The sequence below is a fragment of the Mustelus asterias genome, chromosome 5 (assembly GCF_964213995.1).
Source record: "Mustelus asterias chromosome 5, sMusAst1.hap1.1, whole genome shotgun sequence".
Classification (NCBI taxonomy): domain Eukaryota; kingdom Metazoa; phylum Chordata; class Chondrichthyes; order Carcharhiniformes; family Triakidae; genus Mustelus; species Mustelus asterias.
In genome coordinates this window covers 104,219,170-104,245,123 of record NC_135805.1, presented here as the reverse complement: position 1 = coordinate 104,245,123, position 25,954 = coordinate 104,219,170, and the positions used below count along the sequence as shown (strand labels likewise).

General features: G+C 43.6%; 1 long non-coding RNA gene across 1 annotated transcript in view; it reads left to right on the top strand.

Moving 5' to 3' along the window:
• Nucleotides 1–392: 392 nt before the first annotated feature.
• The window catches only part of LOC144494150 (uncharacterized), a 95,095-nt gene continuing 69,533 nt past the window's right edge, over nucleotides 393–25,954 (top strand). Inside the window, exon 1 of the long non-coding RNA XR_013497825.1 lies at nucleotides 393–543. This is a non-coding gene — a long non-coding RNA (uncharacterized LOC144494150). The remainder of the gene's footprint in view (nucleotides 544–25,954) is intronic.

Below are 25,954 nucleotides of genomic sequence, written 5' to 3'. Positions count from 1 at the left end.
AAACTCAACCTTAACATTAACCCCTACTTCTCGCGTTCAATTTCTCAAACACATTTACACAGAATGTTCAGATCATTTGGACATATTCTAATAAATTGCAGCGAAATCTTGAAAGGGAGCCGGTATTTCAATCTGCCTTGTGCTTTGTATACTGTGTTAAGCAGATTGTTAAAACGTGTGGGTATAATGAAGAGCCGTAGGGTCAAAAAAAAACTCAGTAATGAAGAAGTGCCAGCAACCCCCCTCCCCCAAACAATGCCCTTTCCCATTCGCTCTCTTGAGGGAGCGACGTCGGCTCTACCACGTGTATTTGTGGGGGTGGGGAAGGGGGTCAGGGCAGTGCGAGTGCCGTTTGGGTTTGTTTGAAGGGAGTTAGTTAGGCAACGCCGGGCCGCGCGATGTGAGCCTGTTGTCCATCGCTCCCCGCTTGGTGTTTTCCAAACTAAAATAATAACAACTCGGGACAAGCCGGATTGGAGCCAAACCGGAGATTTGTGCCACCAGAATAAGCTGCTGCATTTTCCCATCTCTTTGGTTTTTGCGGTAAGATTTTGTGCTTTATTTGTTTTATAAGTTTCTGACCACTCAAAGACAAAAAAAAGTAAAGCATTCATTTGGGCCGGTATTGGCCAAGGTTTTATTGTGGGATATTCAGGATTGAAAGGCTATTATTGTAATTTATGTTAAATGTGGAATCTATTCGCGGTACCAGACGGGCGAGATGGCTGATTCACAGTTTGGAAGCGATGTGTTGATGAGGCATTTACTGGTGGATCTCTCCCTACCCATCCCTCTCCTCCTTGAATGAACAAAATAACCTCGAGATTGGGAACATTTAAACCCCCGATCGATTCTCTTTTCAGGAACTCTCTTGATACCTCTTGAATTAAATAACCTTTCTACATCTTGTCTGAAGCTATGTGAGTACACTTTGCAACCTAAAATACTCGGAGTCGAGTACCTTTTCACCAGTTTAAAGGAGTGAATCCCATAACATGCAAACTTATTTGGTACACGAGTTTCCGATTTAATTTTTTTGTTATCTACAAATGTTCATACCGACCCCGAAATGTTGTTAGTCATTCTAATCCGTGATTTGTAAATAAAAATTGTCACATATACTCATGACCAGCACATCAGCAATGGGCATAATATTTCAAGTTGCAAGTGATAATGCTTTGTCGAAGATTGTGGAGAAAATAAAGCTCTCTATTGGCATTGTTTCTGCTGACTTCTAACAGACTGGAGAATTTCGAGCATTCTTGGCAAACTTTTGGAGCGAAGCACCTTCAGGCGTTGATTTATTTTACAACGTCTGAAGCACTAATCCCCCTTATAAATTGGAATAGAACTTGCAAAATCATTCCTAGATTGATTTTTGGCAACACATTTCTTCCACGTGCTTGGTTTTGCCAAACTTGCCCCATTTCCCGGAATGGCAATTAATGTCCTGAGAAGCACAGCTATTGTCTTCTTCTTTGTGGTAACATTTGAATTTCATGGTGACATGAAAGAAGATACTGACTGCAAACGTTCTGATGAATATTTTGGAGGATTTTAAGTACAGTAATTTGACAATATTACCTGGCTAATATCGCCTGTATGATCTGAGGAATGTTGACAAGTGCAACTGAATTTTAGTTTGCACCATTTAAATGTATATCCTTGAATTTTAGTTTGCACCATTTAAATGTATATCCTAGAATTTTAGTTTGCACCATTTAAATGTATATCCTAGAATTTTAGTTTGCACCATTTAAATGTATATCCTTGAATTTTAGTTTGCACCATTTAAATGTATATCCTAGAATTTTAGTTAGCGCCTTTTAAACGTATTACTTTAAAATTAAAGCTATTATTGAACAGGTTACAAGTGTTTTTTTAGTAGAAACCAATTATTTACATTAAAATATATTTTCTTCTTTGATTCTTTAAATATTTTGAGCAAACAGTGCACCCTATGTGGGCACTCAGTAAGTTATTATAAACAGTTTAGCTCAAATGAATGGGTTTGAAATGTATCAACAACAGTGGTATAGTCAATTATGTCTCTGTCTTTGCTTAGGTAGAGAAATCTTACTGAACTGCCCTCCCACCTTTAACTCCATATTGTTCTGCTTCAAATATTTACTCATTTTTCTTTGAAAAGTGCAATGATCTTGGTTTCAATGTTGCCCATGCAATGCACCCCTGCACCAACAGCCATCTGAAGGTAATTTTAAAAAATCTCTCTGCTCACTCTTCATGACATTTTTTAATTGATGATCTATCCTCAGACTACCTAGCAAAGGAAATAGTCATTGAAACATAGAAACATAGAAGATAGGAGCAGCAGGCGGCCATTTGGCCCTTCGAACCTGCTCCGCCATTCATTAAGATCATGGTTGATCATCCAACTCAATAGCCTAATTCTGCTTTTTCCCCCATAACCTTTGATCCCATTTGCCCCAAGTGCCATATCCAGCTGCCTCTTGAATGCATTCAGTATTTTGGCATCAACTACTTCCTGTGGTAATGAATTCCACAGGCTCACCACTCTTTGGGTGAAGAAATGTTTCCTCACCTCCGTCATAAATGGTCTACTCTGAATCCTCAAACTGTGACTGCTGGTTTTGGACTCCCCCACCATCGGGAACATCCTCCCTGCATCTATCCTGTCTAGACCTGTTAGAATTTTGTAAGTTTCTATGAGATCCCCACTCATTTGTCTGAACTCCAGCGAAAACAAACAATCCTAACCTAGTCAATCTCTCCTCATACATCATCCTGCCATCCCTGGAATCAGCCTGGTAAACTTTCACTGCACTCCCTCGAGAGCAAGAACATCCTCCCTCAGAAAAGAAGACCAAAACTGCACACAATACTCTAGGTGTGGTCTTTCCAAGGCCCTGTATAGTTGCAACAACACATCTCTGCTCCTGTACTCAAAACCTCCCACAATGAAGGCCAACATGCCATTTGCCTTCTTTACCACCTGCTGTTGCTGCATGCTTACCTTCAGTGACTGGTGCACAAGGGCACCCAGGTCCCGCTGCACACTCCCCTCTCCCAATTTACAGCCATTCAGGTAGTAATCTGCCTTGTTTTTGCTTCCAAAGTGAATAACCTCACACTTATCCAAATTATACTGCATCTGCCATTGATTAGCCCATTCACCCAATGTGTCCAGATCATTCTGAAGGATCTCTGCATCCTTGTCACAGTTCACTCTCCCACCCAACTTGGTATCATCTGCAAACTTCGAGATGTTACATTTTGTTCCCTCATCCAAATCATTAATATATATTGTGAATAGCTGGGATCCTAGAACCGATCCTTGTGGCACCCCACTAGTTACTGCCTGCCAATTTGAAGAGCACCCATTAATTCCTACTCTTTGTTTCCTCTCTGCCAACCAGTTTTCTATCCATCTCAATACACTTCCTCCAATTCCATGCGCTTTAATCTTGCACGATAATCAGTTGTGCAGGACTTTGTCAAACGCTTTCTGAAAGTCCAAATATACCACATCTACTGGTTCCCCCTTGTCAACTCTACTAGTTACGTCTTCAAATAATTCCAACAGATTTGTCGAGCATGACTTCCCCTTCATAAACCCAGGCTGACTCTGTCTGACCCTGCCACTGCTTTCTAAATGCTCTGCTATAAAGTCCTTGATAATAGATTCGAGAATTTTCCCCACTACCGATGTTAAGCTTACTGTTCTATAATTCCCTGTTTTCTTTCTACCTCCCTTTTTGAATATTGGAGTGACATTCGCTACCCTCCAATCTACAGGGTCTGTTCCAGAGTCTATAGAATCCACTATTTCGAGAGCCACTTCCTTAAGTACTCTGGAATGTAGATTATCAGACCCTGGGGATTTATCCGCCTTCAATCCCATCAACTTTCCCAATACAATTTCTCTACTAATATTGATCTCCCTCAGTTCTTCCATCTCACTAAATCTTGCATTCTCCAACATATCTGGCATTTGATTTGTGTCCTCTTTTGTGAAGACAGAACCAAAGTGTGTATTCAGTTGCTCAACCATTTCTTTGTCCCCTATTATACATTCCCCCGTTTCTGTCTGTAGGGGACCTACATTTGTCTTCACCAATCTCTTTCTCTTCACGTATCTATAGAAACTCTTAGTGTCAGTCTTTATGTTTCCTGCAAGCTTACTTTTGTACTGTATTTTCCCCTTCTTAATCAATCCCTTGGTCCTTCTTTGCTGAATTCTAAACTGCTTCCAATCCTCAGACCTATTATTTTTCTTGACCAATTTGTATGCTTCTTCCTTAGATTGGATACTCTCTCTACTTTCCTTTGTAAGCCATGGATTGGCCCTCTTACCCATTTTGCTTTTGTGCCAGACAGGAATAAACAGTTGCTGCAGTTCCCCCATGCATTCCTTGAATGTTTGCCATTGTCTATCCACTGTCATCCCTTTAAGTAACTCTCCCCAATCTATCAAGGCCAACTCACGCCTCATATCGTCATGGTTTCCTTTATGAAGATTCAGCACCCTAGTCTCCGAATCAACAACTTCACTCTCCATCTTGATAAAAAATTCTATCATGTTATGGTCACTCATCCCCAAGGAGTCTCATACAGCTAGATTGGCTAGATTGGCAATGATTCCCTTCTCATTACACAGTACCCAGTCTAAGATAGCCTGCTCTCTAGTTGGTTCCTCCATGTATTGGTCAAGAAAACTATCTCATATACACTCCCAAGAATTCCTCCTCTACGGCATTGTGGCGAATTTGATTTGCCCAATCTATGTGCAGATTAAAATTACCCATGATCATCGATATTTCCTTATCACATGCATCATTAATTTCATGTTTAATGCCATTCCCAACATCACCACTGCAGTTTGGGGGTCTATATATGACACCCACTAATGTTTTTTGCCCCTTGGTATTTCTCAACTCTACATACAGACTCCGCATTGTCAGAGCCAATATCCTTTCTCACTATTGTGTTAATTTCCTCTTTAACCAGCAATGCCACTCCACCACCTTTTCCTAAAATGCCCTGGGACATTCAATTCCATCCCTGGTCACCTTGCAGCCATGTCTCCATAATCCCAATTATATTGTATCCGTTTATATCTATCTGCGCGATGAGTTCATTCACTTTATTGCAAATGCTCCACGCATTAAGGTACAGAGCCTTTAAGCTTGTCTTTTTAACATTGTTTGTCTTGATCTCAGTATTTTTCTCTATATCCCTGTTTGAACTTTGTCCTTGGTTTCTCTGCCTATCACTTTTCTTATTCCTGTTTCTACCTTTTGTTTTTGTCCTTGCTCCCTCCTTCTCTGACTCCTTACATAGGTTCCCATCCCCGCAACATATTAGTTAAACCCTCCCCAACCGCTCTAGCAAACACTCCCCCTAGGACATCAGTCCCAGTCCTACCCAAGTGTAACCCATCCAATTTGTACAGGTCCCACCTCCCCCAGAACCGGTCCCAATGTCCCAGGAATCTGAAACCCTCCTCCTGGCACCATCTCTTCAGTCACGTATTTATCCGTTATATCCTGTCATTTCTAGTCTGACTAGCACGTGGCACCGGTAATCCTGAGATCACTACCTTTGAGGTCCGATTTCTTAACTTTCTTCCTAGCTCTCTGTATTCTGCTTTTAGGACCTCATCCCCTTTTTTACCATTTTATGTCGCTTGTAGCAATGTGTACTACAATCACTTTGCCCTCCCCCTTCAGAATGTCCTGCAGCCTCTCCGAGACATCCTTGACCTAGCATCAGGGAGGCAACGTACCATTCTGGAGTCTCATTTGTGGCCACAGAAACGCCTATCTATTCCCCTTACAATTGAATCCCCTATAACTATTGCACTGGCACACTTTTTACCCCTCCCCTCTGCAGCAGAACCAACCATGGTGCAATGAATTTGGCTGCTGCTGCTTCCCCCAGAGAGTTCATTCCCCTCAACAGCAGTCTTTTCCTACTCACCATCAAAACTCTCATTTTTAAAAAAAATCCCCACTTAGCTTTCTTTGCTCCATTGAAAATAATCCCAGCATCTCGAGTTGTCAAACACATATTGGAAGACAAGTTTTCATTTTCTTTTTCCAAGCAAGAATATTTTTGATGTGCATATCCTATTAAGATGGATTCTCCAGTCCAAATAATTTCTATTCTAAGATTTCGTTTTTTTCAATAAACATCACAATGAAGCAAAAGTGAGTAAGATGATTATAAAAGAAGAAGATGCCATGTAAAAATGCCTGTGACCTGGTATATCATTGGGTCGCTTGGTACTTAGCAGTGCACCATAGCAACAGTGACTGACTCACTGAATATGATATCGCTTTGTATTGGTGTTAAGTGCCCACATTTAATATTTTTGTTGAATGGGAATAAATTGCTATTTGTTATAATGCTTAGTTATTGGCACCTCATTGTTTATGTGAGAATATTAACATCAAGTTCTATCTTCAATGGAATAAGAATTCATGATTTTTAAATATTTTAAATGTGATCTTTAAGTACAATTTTCAACAACTTGAGATTTTTTTACAGCTTTTCCTGCCAATGTTTTCCTGTCCTTTCTCTTGTGAAAATACTGACTCTTTTCTGGAATATATTCCCAAGTCTCACTTGACTTCTTGTACCTCACCCAAGTGCTCATTAGCTATGTGAATCTTCATGAGTGTCCACAAGTATTGAACATCACAACTGAGCCTGTTCATGTGATACTCCAAAGCCGATCTATGGCAGAGTTAGCTGCTAATCACCAGAGTAAACTAAATTCACCAAGAATCTGGCCAATACCAGTTTGAAATGATCTTACTCAGTATAGCCATTGTGAGGCTAAGCTGGAAGCTCACTACTGAATTACTTGTTTGCTAAATCATTGACAAATGATAGTTAATGTTTATGCAACAAATTATAACACCTGACAATTTATACATCACGTTACTCAACATAGCTTTTGTCATAAGTTTCTAGCTAAACCGCATTTTTTTGAACACTTCAATATCCTCAATGATAAGATTGCATTGGACATGCCATGTGCCACATTGGACAATGAACATACAATTTTGAAACTCTTGCTTGTTATAAATTATTTCGTGAATGATGAGTTAGTAATAGGACTGTATATGTTGTACAGAACCAAATAGACCACCACATTCTGGCCTTTGCAGAGATGGCAGCTGAGGTAGCAATGGAGGACTATGGTTGGTATCAATGTTAGGTTAGGAAGGAAAATAAATCTGCATCAGACCTTTGCTTTTTGCTGCATTGACGCACAGTGTTTTGTTACTGGGCAAGTAATCCAGAGGCTGAGGCTAAGTACCTGGAGAGATGAAATCTATTTCTATAATGACAGCAGGGAAATTGAAATTAAATTATTTAAATAAATATGGATGAAAAAGCTAGTTTCAGAAATGGTGACCATGAAACTACCAGATTGTCATAACATGTTCACTAATACATTTTTGGGGAAGGAAATCTACTGCCTTACCTGGGCTTATATGTGACTTCAGACTCTCAGGAATGCAATTGACTCTTTACTCACTTTGAGACTGCCTGAAAAGCCACTTGGTTGTTAAGAAGGTGGTTTGCCATTAGCTTCTCAAGGATAATTAAGGATTGGCAATAAATGCTGGCCTAGTCAAACAACGTCTACATCCTATGAATGAATAAAAAAAAAGCAATTGTGTCAATATAGGAAAGCAACAGCCTGAAGTTAAAATTCCATTGAGGTGCAGCAATCTAGCCAGTCTAATTAAGATCGAGCCCAAAATTAAGAATGTTGCTCAAAAACCTTGTTCCCCCCAAAAATTAATGTTCTTATTGATGTGGATGCTCGTGTTCTGAGTCCTATTGGAAGAACAAGTTGATTCCATGTCTCATTTATTATAACTGTCTTTCTAGTGACGTTATCATGTCTTATTGGAAAACAAAGACAAACCAGCAATTGCCGACAAATACCACCCTTCTGTCATGCACTTTGGGGTTACTAGAAACAAATACTAAATGAGAAATTGCACCAAATCTCAGCTGTAACTCTAGATTGGTCACTGGTTAGGCTCCAAAGCAATGAACAGTTGAAACAAAATGCTCATCAAATTGTCCAGAAATGGAGCGAGCAGCTTCTTAAATTAAAATAGCAGCCAATTACATTTTATGGAGCATTTGGCAGGTTGCAACATTTTTACTTTACAGAGAAGCATGCTTCTGAAGCTGTAGTTGTTGAGATTTTAACAGGATGCAACAATGTAATTAGGGGAAGAGGATCTTTGTTTCATAAAACAAGGGGAGGAGCATTTGTATCTGCATTTCATTGATGACTTGGTGCATGCAATTACAAATACCATTGTTTCCTTTGCTGATGGCACCACTTTAATACAAAGGTTAACTGCACTGAGAGAAAAGTCTGCTCAGAATTACTGTCAGTTCAGAGAAGATCAAATCAATGGGGTCAATTTTATGAATGTGGCTGTGATTGTTTTGATAAGGATTTCTAATTTTCATGGTTCTTTCTCTGTGAATCAGACTTTTTATAAAATAAGATTAATCATTGGTTGCTGGAAGGTCCTTTTAAAATCAATGAAATCTATGACTTTCCCATTGTCTTCCCACTATAGTCCCTGCTGTTTGGAAATTAGAGATATCTCTGGGCTATAATGCACAGGAGATCATGAGATGAGAAAAGAAAACACAACTGCTCTGAATAGTAATACCCCTGATGGTGATGTAATTACCACCTTGTATCCTTGTGTTTTAGATTAATGTGATGTTACCTGACAGCGACTTTACTGTTAATCACAATTACGATCAGTTTTTGTGACATTACTCATTGTTGCAGTTACCTATAATTCTGCTGCTGGTCATTACCAAGATTGCAATTACAATGTGGATGTTTACTGAAGTCCTTTTGCATTGGTAGTTATTATTTTCCATTTCACATCTCTTCTGTTGTTTATTAAATGAAAGGTCTCCTTTTTATTACTCCAGATGTGCTTCCCACATGGAGTGCTGTTCCAGAAGAGGGAAAGAAATTGTCAAAACATAATTGTTAATCCTTGGATATCTTAAAATAAGCATACTTTTTGTCGAGGAATGGTTGTGTGACTTACATGAATAAATAACCTTAACCATGTCGTCACAGTTCCCTACCCTAAGAAGTGGGTCATGTCTTAATGCAAAACAAAATTAAGGCTAGGATGATATTATTGTGTCAGGCATCAATGAAGCAATGTTTAATACTATATGGAGCTAGAATTTCCAACCCAGCACTCATATTTGGCCTTGCAGTTGTTGCATACCATTACCATTCATGTCATTGCCTGCTTAGTTGAAAAATGGGGTAGGAAAACCAAAAGGAGAAAGAAAATGAATTACCGCTGGTGTTCTGAGTAATGTGTTTTATTTAGTGGTTGCATCATGATGTTAAGTATTTACAGTTTTGACATTTATTTGAAATTCAGTATACCATTCTTGTTACTTTTGTAAATTAAAATTGTGTTCATATGGTCTTTTGACTACTCTTCTTCAGTATATTTTAGTTTAATATTTTCTTGTATTTGCTTCCTTAGCTAGTTAATTGCTTTGAAGTTACAGTAGTTTCTAAGCATGTTGACCTCACTGATTTAAGTTGACTTTTATTCCCACTCAATCTGTAGTTTTCTTCAGCCGTTCTTGTTTATACTTCATTTGTTTTCAATGTGAGAATCATTTGTTACGGTAGAGCATCCAGTTCAATCCCAAGGTTCATTTGCTGCATTATATAAATATCCTTGGCCTTCATTTAGAGTTACTTCAAGAACCCATGAATGTGATTTTGGCGCCACACCAATCAAATTAGTTTGTAGATCAAAGTTGGAAAGGTCTGAAAAAGTGAGACAACAATGTGTTATCATCTGAACAAATAGATCCAGATTTTACCATCAGCAGCGAAGCAATAGCACATACTATTGCCCTCCTAGAATACTACCCAAAAAAATCTAGCAATCTCTGTGATGTAGATTTCCCCTTTCTTGAGGTCAGATGGAATCTGGTACAAGTCAAAAGAATCTCCAGGCGTCCGGCAACAATGATGGCATCAAACAGAGGAAGTCAATCATATTTAAGTATTCTCACAGACCGTAGACCAGAAAGTAAAATTCTTTGATTATCCTGCAGTTTTAATTAAATTTTACAGAGCATCAAATAAAGTGGAAGCTATAAGAGGGAATTTTCCCATCCCGCCCACCATGGGAATCATAGCCGGGGGGTGCGGGCACGGTGGACCATGCAAAGTTCCGTTGACCCCGGTTGGGATTTTCTGGTTTTGGGGCGAGCGTGCCTGGAAAATCCCACCCATGATAATATTTTAATTGATAAAGGAGAAATTTGATATTCCAAAAACATAAAATTAACTTTACAGGGCCAGAGAAGGTTTACAGCAGTAATTTTGAATGTAGCACAAAGTTCAAAAACCCAATTAAGCAGTATTGAACAAAGTATAACTTTTTCAAGGGTTTTCACAGCAAGATTATTAAATATTATTAAAAACTGTCATCAGTTCAGTAATTTCTTCCTGATTGCAGTCTAGGGTGAATTTAACAGTGCACCTATCATGAATCACTGACAGCGATGTCCAAATTTCTATGTTTAACGACACATGTACAGACTCCAGAAACTGCTGCTTGTTTCAGAGGAATAATGAGTTAGTGTGACGTTCAATAATGCTGATGGTACATGTTCAGTCCCTGTAGAAGATGAGTTAGTTCTTCGCCCATTGTGATACCATGGCTTCATTGAACCATGATTGGTGAACCTCAGAAAACCAGGGATGCAACAAGGGGGAAGGGAATGACGACAGTAATTTTTGGTATGAGTGTTTGAATAATTTTCGAATTGAGTTCAAGATCCATAGAAAATTGATAACCTCAGATGCACGAATGAAACGGAATAAATTGCAGTCACTAAAGAAAGCTTATGATTGAATGCAAAAAGAAGTAATCAGGATCCTGATGAAAGATGCTTGAAAGATTAATCTGAGTAAAGCAAATAGAAGTGAAAAAATAGTTTACTCAGAACCAAAGCCAAGGATAGCCATTGAAAATGAGCTGTTGGACAGAATTGGAAAGAAATTGGAAATTTAATTCTTAAGAAGAGACTGACAGTGCATAAGTTATGATGTTGCAAGGTCGAATGTTAAGGCCAATTCCTTGCTGAAATATTTTGCCAAAACAAAAATAACTTCTGTAGTTCAAAAATATCCAAAGTGAGGACCCTTCTGGTGATTTTTTTGACCTCTTTAGCTTAGAAGAAGAAGTCTGGACGTTAAAGATTTCTACATGAAATGGTCCCAGGAGAATCAGAAAACTGGCCAAAATTCGAGGGCTCTATGCATTTTACTGTAAGTCCTTTCGTAGAACCTGTATTGGTGAACATGAGGAACCTACTTCTAACATGCCCACTTGCATGGAGTTAAAATCACCCGAGGACTCTAGCATGCTAAATGTTCAAAACTATTGTGAAGTGGAGCCCATCAACAGCCTTGCCAATGAATTAGGTGTGATTGCAAAAGCCTGAGATTTTATACACAGCTTCTTCCATGTTGGCTGACAAGAATACTATAACTGCTGATCTAGCTTCGAAGTCACTTTAACTTATCATAGAATTCCTACAGTGCAGAAGAGGCCATTTTGCCCATTAGGTCTGCACCAATTCTCTGACAGAGTATCTTACCCAGGCCCTCTCCCCTGCCTTATCCCTGTAACCCCACACATTTACCATGGCTAATCCATCTAACCTACACACCTTGGAACATGAAGGGACAATCTGGCACGTCCAGTCCACCTAACCTGCATATCTTTTGACTGTGGGAGGAAACCGGAGCACCTAGAGGGTGGGGAAAATGTGCAAACTCCACACAGTCACACAATGCCGGGTCCTGGAGCTGGAGCTGTGAGGCAGCAGTGCCAACCAGTGTGCTGCATTCTCAAAACTGTGCTTTAATCAGCAGAAGTGCTGTTTGAAATGCTCAATTGCCTCCAGGCTATGTTCCTACAACTCTCCCTGGAATCTTTCTAGTCTAGTTCTGTACTGTCCATTCTTAGTGTCCATGACTTTCCACCATCAAACACATCCCTCCCTGTTATATCCTGCCTGCCCCAAATTATTTGCAATTCCTTTCAAAATAATTTGGCAGCAATCATATTTGCAAACTGTTCCTTTTTATTTATTACGAATTTACTATACAAAAAGTCTGGCAAATTCACTTTTATAATGGGTGAGTCCATTTCCCAACTTCAAAAGGTTACACATTCCTGCTATAGAATGGATAACATGTGAGAAAAAGATAGGAAATCTTACAGGCATGCTCTGAATAATGCAATCTGTGATTTGGGAAAGATATATTGTAGGCTCCGACACAATGGCCGTAATTCTTCCAAAAAAATTCAGTGTCGAATTTGTGTGAAATCTGGAGTAATTCACGCTGTTTTTTTCAGTGGGAGTTCGGAGAAGAATCTCCCACATTCTGTGCCCTGCAGAGGCCACCAGCGTGAATATCATTAAAAACCAGGGGGTGGGGCCTATTCCCACCAGAAAGACTGAAATCAGCGCGCTGAGCGGGGCCATCGTGCAGATGCCGATCTGTCACTGCTGAGATCGGCGCATGTGCAATGGCCCCGCACTGATGGCCTCCCGATCGCTGGCCAGCCCTGCAACACTGCAACGCCACTCTCCGCTTCCCCACGGCCCGATCACTGGACCTCCACCATTCCTGGGCCGAGCTCTGACCCTCCACCTTCCAGCCCGCCGCCGATTTTTTTTTCCAGGGGAAACAATTGCTGGCCCCCCTCTTTCCCTCACCAATCCCTATGCAGATTGGCAGCAGGACACCCCCATCCCACCAATCGCCCCCTAGGCTACGTCTCCTAGTCCCTGCCCCATATGCCCCACCCCCTTGGCACTGCCCCATGCCTGATGGGCAGTGCCAAGGTGCCCCTGGGCATTCGCACTTTGACCCTTGGGCAGTGCTAGGGGCACAGGCTGGCATTGCCAGGGTGCAAATGCCCAGGGGGCACCCCCCCCACCTCCTGACACTTTGGGGGAGGTCCTGATTGCCCCCTCTTCACTCCAGCGGAGTCGGGTCGCTAGCTCCCCGAAAGTGGGATGCTACTCTAAACCCTGCTGGAGTGAAACACTCTGGCAGGGGAGGAGATGCTAGCGGGCCCAGAGACTTCAGACCCAGGCCCGCGAATCACATTTAAATAACATTAAAATCCCCCCTGCAGCTTCACGCCTACTTCCGGCGTGCAGCTGCCGGTGCCATAAATCTGGCACTGGGAGAGGCACTCGGGGCCAGACGCCCAGCGCGGATCGTGCTAATCCGGCCCCGCTGGAATCTCCCGGCTTGCTGCACTAATTTATTAGTCGCTCCCTATATTATCATTCATTCTCGGACCTCCATGAATGTTTCTAATCAGCTGATTTTGAGAGAGCTTTGGACTGAAGCCATGTTGCATCACACCACCTTGGTAAATTTGGGAACTCGCAGAAATTACGTCTGACAATTTACTTTGACCTTAAAAATAGAAGTGAATTATTTAGATCTTTGACTACAACCTTCATTTATGCAGATAAAAAAATGGAAACCAGTTTTGTTACCACTTCATACCGACATTCTAAGATCTCAATAATGTCACATTTTCATCATTGCTTTCATGCCTATAAAGACATGTCATATTTTGAACTTTCACTCAATGATTTTAAACAAACAAGTTGTTAAGATGGCTGCTTCAAATCATGTGACTTTTGATATTTGAATTGCAGACTGTATCAAGTCTCTGATTAAATAGAGACATCGATAAGGCTACCTCACTGTCATCTGTGGAATTCATACATCCCATTGTTTAACGATGAGCCTCAACTCCTAAAAGCCATGGAGTTTCCAGATTGTCTGTCTCCTGCAGTTTTCCTTTTCTGTGCACATGGCTGCAATGTGTGAAAGACATGTATGTGTGATGGGAATACATGCAGACAAGGGGTTAGGTACCACTTGACATGCCTCTAACTCTGCACCGTGTCCTGCAGGACAAGCAGACCCATAATGAGTGGAGGTGCACAGGAGTAGGAACTCCAGATCTTGAGGCTTGCCACAGCAACTGAGGAAGAGGTCATAGAGGTTTACAGCATGGAAACAGGCCCTTCGGCCCAACTTGTCCATGCTGCCCTTTTTTTTAAACCCGTAAACTAATCCCAATTGGATTTTTGGCAGTAACAACACAGAACATGTCTATTGTAAGAATCAACAGGAAAGCAGCGATCGCCTCGAAGTAACACGGTCTCAGATTAGTTCTGATTTCAGATCTCTGTATTCGCATTCTTCTGCCATGTGGTATGGGTCACCGTTAAAGGAATCGAAAGGCTTCCAGGCTACTGGACTGTCCTGTTAAACTTGGTATGGTCCAAGACCTTATTGGATCACAGTTTGAAAAAGAGGTCAAAAGATTTTAAAACATCTTCAGACTTAGCAGATAATTCATCTATGGCTTGCCTGCCAATGATATCATCTGCAATTGGCCCAATTGAATAAAGTAATGCACAAACTTGTTCTGCCACTGACTTTGCATTTAACCCTGCAGCTGCGCTATGTCTGCATAACCTTGTTCTCCAATAGGTCCAATTGTGAGATTGTTCTGGACCATAGATAAGGCAGATTGGTGGTGGCAAAGACCAATTAAAATCCATATTGTCATAGAGGTTTCCAGCGTGGAAACAGGCCCTTCGGCCCAACTTGTCCATGCCGCCATTTTTTTAAAAAACCCTAAGCTAATCCCAATTGCCCACATTTGGCCCATATCCCTCTATACCTATCTTATCCATGTAACTATCTAATGCTTTTTAAAAGACAAAATTGTACCCGCTTCTACTACTACCTCTGGCAGCTTGTTCCAGACACTCACCATCCTCTGTGTGAAAGAATTGCCCCTCTGGACGCTTTTGTATCTCTCCCCTCTCAGCTTAAATCTATGCTCCCTAGTTTTAGACTCCCCTACCTTTGGGAAAATATATTGACTATCTACCTTATCTATGCCCCTCATTATTTTATAGAGCTCTATAAGGTCACCCCTCAGCCTCCTACGCTCCAGAGAAAAAAGTCCCAGTCTATCCAGCCTCTCCTTATAACTCAAAGCATTAAGTCCCGGTAGCATCCTAGTAAATCTTTTCTGCACTCTTTCTAGTTTAATGATATCCTTTCTATAATAGGGTGACCAGAACTGCACACAGTATTCCAAGTGTAGCCTTAACAATGTGTTGTACAACTTCAACAAGATGTCCCAACTCCTGTATTCAATGTTCTGACTGATGAAACCAAGCATGCCGAATGCCTTCTTCACCACTCTGTCCACCTGTGACTCCACTTTCAAGGAGCTATGAACATGTACCCCTAGATCTCTTTGTTCTGTAACTCTCCCCAATGCCCTACCATTAACTGAGTAAGTCCTGCCCTGGTTCAATCTACCAAAATGCATCACCTCGCATTTGTCTAAATTAAACTCCATCTGCCATTCATCAGCCCACTGGCCCAATTGATAAAGATCCCGTTGCAATTGGAGATAACTTTCTTCACTATCCACTATGCCACCAATCTTAGTGTCATCTGCAAACTTACTAACCATGCCTCCAATATTCTCATCCAAGTCATTAATATCAATGACAAATAACAGTGGACCCAGCACTGATCCCTGAGGCACACTGCTGGCCACAGGCCTCAAGCTTGAAAAACAACTCTCTACAACCACCAAGAAGCCAATTTTGTATCCATTTAGATACCTCACCCTGAATCCCGTGAGATTTAACCTTATGCAACAACCTACCATGCGGTACCTTGTCAAAGGCCTTGCTAAAGTCCATGTAGACAATATCAACTGCACTGCCCTCATCTACCTTCTTGGTTACCCCTTCTAAAAACCTAATCAAATTTGTGAGACATGATTTTCCACTCACAAAGCCATGCTGACTGTCCCTAATCAGTCCTTGCGTCTCTAAATGCCTGTAAATCCTGTCTCTCAAAATACCTTCCAACAATTTACCCACCACAGATGTGAGGCTCATTGGCCTTTAGTTCGCAGGCTTTTCCCTGCAGCCCTTTTTAAAAAAGGCACAATATTTGCCATTCTCCAATCTTCAGGCACCTCACCCGTGACTATCGATGATTCAAATATCTCGGCTAGAGGACCCGCAATTTCCTCCCTAGCCTCCCACAGTGTCCTGGGATACACTTCATCAGGTCCCAGGGATTTATTTATCTTGATGCGCTTTAAGACTTCCAGCACCTCCTTCTCTGTTATATGTACAATCCTCAATACATCACTATTCATTTCCCCAAGTTCCCTAACATAGAACATAGAAAAGCTACAGCACAAACAGGCCCTTCGGCCCACAAGTTGCGCCGAACATGTCCCCACCTACTAGGCTTACATATAACCCTCTATCTTACTAACTTCCATGAACTTATCCAAAAGTCTCTTAAAAGACCCTATCGAATCCGCCTCCACCACCACTACCGGCAGCCGATTCCACGCACCCACCACCCTCTGAGTGAAAAACTTACCCCTAACATCTCCTCTGTACCTACTCCCCAGCACTCTAAACCTGTGACCTCTTGTGGCAACCATTTCAGCCCTGGGTAAAAGTCTCTGAGAATCCTCTCTATCAATGCCTCTCAACATCTTATACACCTCTATCAGGTCACCTCTCATCCTTCACCTCTCCAAGGGGAAAAGACCTAACTCTCTCAACCTATCCTCATTAGGCATGCCACCTAATCCAGGCAACATCCTTGCAAATCTCCTCTGCACCCTTTCTATGGCTTCCACATCCTTTCTGTAATGAGGCGACCAGAACTGGGCACAATACTCCAGGTGGGGTCTGACCAGGGTCCTATACAGCTGCAGCATTATCTCCCGATTTCTAAACTCAATTCCTCTATTGATGAAGGCCAGCATTCTATACGCCTTCTCAACCACAGCCTCTACCTGTGACGCTGCTTTGAGCTTCCTATGAACCCGGACTCCAAGATCCTTCTGATCTTCCACACTGCCAAGCGTCTTACCCTTAATATTATATTCTTTCATCCTATTTGACCTGCCAAAATGAACCACCACACACTTATCTGGGTTGAAGTCCATCTGCCACTTCTCTGCCCAGTCTTGCATCTTATCTATGTCTCATTGCAACTGCTGACATCCCTCTACACTATCAACAACACCACCACCCTTTGTGTCATCAGCAAACTTGCCAACCCATCCTTCCACTTCCTCATCCAGGTCATTGATAAAAATCACAAAGAGCAAGGGTCCCAGAACAGATCCCTGGGGCACTCCACTGTTGACCGACCTCCATGCTGAAAAAGACCCATCTACAACCACTCTTTGCGTTCTGTGGGCAAGCCAGTTCTGAATCCACAAAGCAATGTCCCCTTGTATCCCATGCCCCTTCACTTTCTCAATAAGCCTTGCATGGGGCACCTTATCAAACGCCTTGCTGAAATCCACATAAACTACATCTACCGCTCTTCCCTCATCTATGTGTCTAGTTACATCTTCAAAAATATAGATTTAATAATCTTTTTATTATTCCTTCGTGGGACATGGGCATCGCTGGTTGGCCAGCACCCATTGCCCATCCCTAGTTGCCCCCGGCGGGCAGCTGAGAGTCAACCACACCGCTGCGGCTCCGGAGCCACACAGAGGCCAGACCAGGCAAGGACGGCAGACCCCCCCGCCAAAGGACACCAGTGAACCTGATGGGCCCCCCCGACAATCGACAACGGCCCTACAGCCACCAGTAGACTCCCAACTCCAGAATTTCTTTTACTGAACTCAAACTCCACCATCTGCCGTGGTGGGACCCGAACCCGGGTCTCCAGAACACCAGCCGAGCCCCCGGACCAATTGTCCAGCGATAATATCAGTAGGCCTCCCCCAAATCTATTACTTAATGGAGCACAGTCATGCCTTAGGCAGTGATATAATACTAGTACAATGCTAATACAGTATGTTATCACTGTAAAACCACACCACAATCAATTCCATGTTCAGATGTAATGGTTGTTTTATCAGCAAACATGGCAGCCAGCAACATTTCATAGACAGCCATCAGATACTTGACACTCGGCTGTTGCTGTGAAGAATCGGTCAGGGCATGCCTGTAGGCCCAAGTACCTTCCTGCACTGGAAAAAGGGCCACCGCATCTCAAAACCAACTTGGAACATTGCAAGAGATGAAAGGGACATGAGCTCAGTGTTTGAGCTGAGGGATAGCACTTCCCCCCCCAATTCAGCGTTGTCATGGCGAGGCCTAGCTTACATACTGAAGTGCTGGTGTAGATCTCAAACCCACTGATCCAGGGGTGAAAGTGTGATAAGCAGAGCAGAACTGGCATACAAATATGGGAATCAGTAAGCAGGGATGAAAGATACAGAAGGAACGATGTGCATTTATATAGTGCCTTTCATAACCTCAAACCACCCCGCACCCACATGATCTTGATTTGATTTGATTCACGATTGTCACATGTATTAGCACACAATGAAAAGCACTGTTTCCTGCGCGCTACACAGACAAAGCACACCACACACAGAGAAGGAAAGGAGAGAGCGCAGAATGCAGTGCCACAGCCAGAGTGTAGAGAAAGATCAACTTAATGCAAGGTAAGTCCATTCAAAAGTCTGATGGCAGAAGGAAAGAAACTGTTCCTGCATCCATGCTTTTCTCAACAGTAAATACTGATGAGAAATATTTATTTAGGATCTCACGCATCTCTTGTGGATCTGCGCATAGATGACCTTGTTGATCCTTGAGAGACCCTACTCTCTCCCTTGTTACTCTTTTGCCCTTTATGTATTTGTAGAAGCTCTTTGGATTCTCCTTTGCCTTATCTGCCAGAACAATCTCGTGTCCCCTTTTTGTCCTCCTGATTTCTCTCTTAACTCTACTCCGACACCTCCTATACTCTTCAAGGGATTCGCTTGATCCCAGCTGCTTATGCATGTCATGTGCCTCTGATGGTGATGGAGATTACTGGGGATTAGGAAGCATGATCACTCGCAGATGGCAAGGCTGGACTGGCCATGAGTAAGAAGGTGAGGCAACCATCCTGGTGGTGGCATATGGGCACGCAGGATAGATGTGATGAAATGGGAAGCATTGAAACAGTGATGATTCTTTCTGTTCTCCCCTATAGGTAACCCTATTCAAAGAGCAGACTGCAGCCAAGGCAGGAGCCAGAAGGTTCCACCTTGGGGGACAAAACAGCCAGTGCCCCAAAGGATGCACTGTCACTTCTCCATCATCCAGATCCACCAGCACAGTTACACACCCATGGTCACTGGTGGGGTCACACACAGATTTGGCACAATCTACTGAGTACACCAGACACACATCCCAGCAGCTGAGGGAGATGTGACACCTGGGTCCCCTGAAAAGTCATGATGTGGAGATGCCGGCGTTGGACTGGGGTAAACACAGTAAGAAGTCTCACAACACCAGGTTAAAGTCCAACAGGTTTATTTGTAGCGAACGCCACTAGCTTTCGGAACTGGCTGTTCCTTCGTCAGGTGGGTGGGAGTTCTGATCACAAACAGGGCATACAAAGACACAAATTCAATTTACATGAATAATGATTGGAATGTGAGTCTTTACAGCTAATCAAGTCTTAAAGGTACAGACAATGTGAGTGGAAAGAGCATTAAGCACAGGTTAAAGACATGTGTATTGTCTCCAGACAGGAAAGTGAGTGAGATTTTGCAAGTCCAGGCAAGTTGTGGGGGTTACAGATAGTGTGTCATGAACCCAAGATCCTGGTTGAGGCCGTCCTTATGTGTGCGGAACTTGGCTATCAGTCTCTGCTCAGCGACTCTGCGCTGTCGTGTGTTGTGAAGGCCGCCTTGGGAGAACGCTTACCTAAAGATCAGAGGCCGAATGCCCGTGACCGCTGAAGGGTTCCCCAACAGGAAGAGAACAGTCTTGCCTGGTGATTATCGAGCTGTGTTCATTCATCCGTTGTCGTAGCGTCTGCATGGTCTCCCCAATGTACCATGCCTCGGGACATCCTTTCCTGGAGCGTATCAGGTAGACAACGTTGGCCGAGTTGCAAGAGTAGGTACCATGTACTTGGTGGATGGTGTTCTCACGTGAGATGATGGCATCCGTTTCGATGATCCGGCACGTCTTGCAGAGGTTGCTGTGGCAGGGTTGTGTGGTGCCTTCTCCTGAAGGCTGGGTAGTTTGCTGCGGACAATGGTTTGTTTGAGGTTGTGCGGTTGTTTGAAGGCAAGAAGTGGGCTGTGGGGATGGTCTTGGCGAAATGTTCATCTTCATCAATGACATGTTGAAGGCTCTGGAGAAGATGTCATGGCCTCTCCGCTCCGGGGAAGTACTGGACAACGAAGGGTACTCTGTGCACCGTGTCCCGTGTTTGTCTTCTGAGGAGGTCGGTGCGGTTTTTGGCTGTGGCGCGTCGGAACTGTCGATCGATGGGTCGAGCGACATTTCCTGTTCTTCTGAGGGCATCTTTCAGTGTCTGGAGGTGTCTGTTGCGATCCTCCTCATCTGAGCAGATCCTGTGTATATGGAGGGCTTGTCCGTAGGGGATGGCTTCTTTAACGTGTTTAGGGTGGAAGCTGGAGAAGTGGAGCATCGTGAGGTTATCCGTGGGTTTGCGGTACAGTGAGGTGCTGAGGTGACCGTCCTTAATGGAGATGCGTGTGTCCAAGAATGCAACCGATTCCGGAGAGTAGTCCATGGCGAGTCTGATGGTGGGATGCAACTTGTTGATGTCATCATATAGTTGTTTCAGTGATTGTTCACCATGACTCCAAAGGAAGAAAATGTCATCAATGTATCTCGTGTATAGCATCGGTTGACGGTCCTGTGCGGTGAAGAAGTCTTGTTCGAACCTGTGCATGAAGATGTTGGCATATTGAGGTGCGAATTTGGTCCCCATGGCTGTTCCGTGTGTCTGGATGAAGAACTGGTTGTTGAAGGTGAAGACATTGTGGTCCAGGATGAAGCGGATGAGTTGTAAAATTGTACCTGGAAACTGGCAGTTGTCGGTGTTGAGTACTGAGGCAGTTGCAGCAACGCAATTGACGTGGGGGATGCTGGTGTAGAGTGCCAAGACATCCATTGTGACGAGGAGTGTTCCTGGTTCAACTGCTCCATGTGTGCTGAGTTTTTGTAGGAGGTCCGTAGTGTTGTGACAAAAGCTGGGGGTTCTTTGTACAATGGATTTCAGGATGCCCTCGACGTAGCCGGAGAGGTTCTCGCACAGGGTCCCATTGCCTGATACGATGGGACGGCCGGGTGTGTTTGCCTTGTGTATCTTCGGCAGGCATGATGAAGATGAACATTCACCAAGGCCATCCCCATACCCCACTTCTTGCCTTCAAACAACCGCACAACCTCAAACAAACCATTGTCCGCAGCAAACTACCCAGCCTTCAGGAGAACAGTGACCACAGCACCACACAACCCTGCCACAGCAACCTCTGCAAGACGTGCCGGATCATCGAAACGGATGCCATCAACTCACGTGAGAACACCATCCACCAGGTTCACGGTACATACTCTTGCAACTCAGCCAATGTTGTCCACCTGATACGCTGCAGGAAAGGATGTCCTGAGGAATGGTAAATTGGGGAGACCATGCAGACGCTACGACAACGGATGAATGAACACCGTTCGACAATCACCAGGCAAGACTGTTCTCTTCCTGTTGGGGAACACTTCAGCGGTCACGGGCATTTGGCCTCTGATCTTCAGGTAAGCGTTCTCCCAAGGCGGCCTTCACGACACACGACAGCGCAGAGTCGCTGAGCAGAGACTGATAGCCAAGTTCCACACACATGAGGACAGCCTCAACCGGGATCTTGGGTTCATGTCACACTATCTGTAACCCCCACAACTTGCCTGGACTTGCAAAATCTCACTCACTTTCCTGCCTGGAGACAATACACATGTCTTTAACCTGTGCTTAATGCTCTCTCCACTCACATTGTCTGTACCTTTAAGACTTGATTAGCTGTAAAGACTCACATTCCAATCATTATTCATGTAAATTGAATTTGTGTCTTTGTATGCCCTGTTTGTGATCAGAACTCCCACCCACCTGACGAAGGAACAGCCAGTTCCGAAAGCTAGTGGCGTTTGCTACAAATAAACCTGTTGGACTTTAACCTGGTGTTGTGAGACTTCTTACTGTGTACCCCTGAAAAGTGCAGAGGTCCATGCTGATGATGAGCCTCTGGTCATGGCCGCAAGAAACCTGCTGGGCCTGCAGAACAGGCGAGGAGAAGATATGGCAAAGATCCCTGGGATCATATGCAACTTTGCACAGGGTATGATGGAATCCATCCAAGCCGTGAGTTCTGCCACATCTCAGGCATTTGACTGCATGGCTTCATCCGTGTAGAAGATGACAACTGTTGTGGAAAGCCAGGTAGAATATTGGAACCAAGTGTGCCCTTACTGTTTTCCACTACTCTAGCCATGGGCTCTGTGCAGCAGTGGCTAGATAAGAGAGCGTGAGGTTGCTGAATCTTCCTTCAGGATCCACTTCCTGTCAGGGAGGTGTCTTCACGTTCTCAAATGGAGGAGGAATGCATGCCTGCAATCCTGGGACATTTGTCTCAGAACGTCCCCACGGTTGGCGTCATCTTTTCATCTTTGATTTCAACACTTCCAGGAGGTGAGGCAGAGGGGGAACGTGTATTACACTGGAGCCTCAAGGCCTCATACTTTCAAAGGACACCTGCCACAGACCATCCAAGGCAATGGGCATGGCACTGAGCAGACTACTTCCATTTCAGCTGCTGGTGTCAGAGCTGCACTTAGGCAAAGTGGTAGAAAACAAAACTTGAAAGAAAAATATGAGCGTGGGGTAGGATTGATGATTTTGCCATGTCTTTTTGATGTGATAAAACACGCACAATGTAATTTATTTTCTGTAGTTATTTGTAATTATTGAAAATTGCTGGGGGCCTCTCATCGTATCAGACAAAATGGTCATGGCAAACCCCATATTTCTCACACTATGATGGCTAGAGGAGAGGTAAGGGCACTAACATTAGTCCTGAATGAGATGTGTTGTATATTCTTTCATTCTTTATTGAATAGTCAAGTGAACTGTCACATCAGTGATAATCATTTAATAGAACATGGCTTAAAATGCAAGTAATCTGCTCCCACCAGCTCCACTCCTCTCTCCCCTCATCCCCAGTCTATGCACTGTCGAGGATATTGGCCCACAACTCTTTGTGGGTATAAGTGAGACAGGTGCAGTTGCATTCAGAGCACTCAAACGATGCTGCTGGATCAAAATAATTGGGCAAGTCAGGCTGATAAATGGATGTCTGTGTACCTCTAGGCTGTTCTTGGTACAGTGTATCTGTGTGAGACCATCCAATTCCCACAGTGACCCTGAATCGTCCTGTTTTCATCCTCAGTGCCTTTGTCAACTCTGGTGCTTCACCCTATAAGACCTTGGAGCTGCCGGTAAACCAGATACAGCTCCCCGGTTTTACAGTTCCCTTTGCCATTCAGCACCGTCAGTTTGACTCTCAGGACCCCACAATTGATAGAATTGACCTTGCGTTTTAGGTCCATCATTCAGTCCCTGCTTTGACCTGCCGAACGTCACCTTGCATTTTATACAAATAGAAAATTAACAATTTACTATGGTTGAAAGTAATTAGCATTGTTCTTGAGGCTAATTGCTGCATCACCTCTCTACACTGGAACATAAACTTCAGTCCACCTCCCCTCACATCCACTGCACTTCCCTTCACCTTGTGCTGCAGAGTTCAACATGGAAAACTGCTGACCTTAGTCATAACTGCGCAAAGTCGAGGGGTGAATGCCATCTTTAAACAATCATGAGTCAGGTGTCACAAGATTCTCATGCGCCATTTCCCAGAATGATACAGTTAGGCACCCTCCTCAGAGCAGTGTAGCATATCTGGCAGCATGTGGTGCTCAGGGTTAACACTTAGTGATATCTGGTAACGAGTGGATGATTGCAATGCTGAAGTGTCACACCTACCCACACAATCATTTATCAGGTTCAAGGCCCAAGATTCCAGTGCTGCGTGGGGTTGCCTGTCAACTGTTCCATGTTTACTGCTGGCTCATGACACTGCTTTTCACGCATGTCCGTTCTCCATTAAGCCACACTTTCAAATTACTGTTTTCAATCTTTAACATACCCATATCTTCATGGATCTTCACAATCAATACCCTTACAATGCAACCTATGCAAGATGTACACTCATGCAGAATAGTTTTCTAACTTGTCAAATATTCTTCTACTTTTGGCAGTTGTGTGGTGATATTGGACAGCTGTGACATGTTGCTGTTGAATAGGAGATGAGATATAAGGTGGAATTCTCCCAAAAGATTCCAAGTGCCGAAATCGTGTAAAAACTGAAGTAAATTCTGCTGTTGTTTCCCATGGGATTTTCAAAATGTATCTTCCACACTCTGTGCACTGCAGAATGCCCTAGTGTGAATCTTATTAAAAATCAGGGGGCATGGCCTTTTCCTGTTGAAGAGGCCGGCAGTGTAGCGCTGAGCAGGCCACTGTGCATGCAGCGCTCTTTCAGCGTGGAGATTGGCGCATGTGCACTAGCCCACATTGCCGGTCTTCCGATTGCTGGCCAGCCCTGTGACCCCGCATCGCTGGCTGTGCAACCTCTCCGCTCCTCACCACCCGATCGCTGGCCTCCCGGACCCGTGGGGAGCTGTTGTAAACCCCATTGGAGTGAAACACCCCTGGTGGGAGGGGGTGTTGACGCCAGCGGGCCCGGAGACTTCAGTCCTGGGCCCGCTAATGATATTACAATGAACATTTAAAGAATTTATTCAGCTCTGTACGGATTTCTGGTGCGAAGATGATGATGCTGGAAATATGGCGGCCGGACACATGCAGAGGCCATGGTTCCCAGCGGGAAGCCTGCTACACGGCCTCCGTTCTAGTTTCCCAGCCCGCTGCAGGCTGGGAGAATCGCTCCCAAAATTGCTACTTTCCTATTGTTACAGACAGGAGAGAGCTGATATCCCCAATTCCCTTTCCCTTCTGTAAGTAAATAGTGTAGTTTAATTTTCAAAAGGCTGATCGGTTTTCAAATTTTATTTACTAGCGTCACAAGTAGGCTTACATTAACACTGCAGTGAAGTTACTGTGAAAATCCCCTAGTCGCCACACTCCGGCACCTGTTCAGGTACACCGAGGGAGAATTTAGCATGACCAATGCACCTAACCAGCACGTCTTTCAGACAGTGGGAGGAAACTGGAGTACACAGAGGAAACCCAACCACACACGGGGAGAACACGCAGACTCAGCACAGTGACCCAAGCCAGGAACTAAACCTGGGTCCCTGGTGCTGTGAGGCAACAGTGCTGACCACCTGACCACTGCCACCGTGCCATGATGTATGTTCCCAAATCCCCTGTTAGTTTAAAAGTAACCAGCAGCAGACTTTCATGGATTGAAACAAGGAGTATCATTCATTCACACACTCACCCCAGAAAGGTCAATCGTTCGGTCAAGCTTTCAACACATGCTTAAGAAAGGTACAATTAAAGTCAGTAGTGCACTTTGATAAATGTCAATACCAGAATATTTAGCAGTTCACTTGTCTTGGAGAGTCCAGTGAAGGACGGAGCATTTCCCATTCTGGAATTGAAGTTTAAGTAAGGCCAGATGGCTGGGGTCAAACGCAAATTAATTGTTCAAAGTAAAGCTGTGTATACAGGTCTTAATGGCTGTTATAATCTGAGGTCCAATTCCTTACAAGCAGACTTGTTCAAAACAGGTTGGAGAAGGCTTTTAAAAGTCTCTGTCAGAGTGTCAGTGCAGACTTGAAGGGCCAAATGGCCTTTTTCTGCACTGTAGGGATTCTATGATTGGCACAGACAAATGGGAGACAGTTGCAA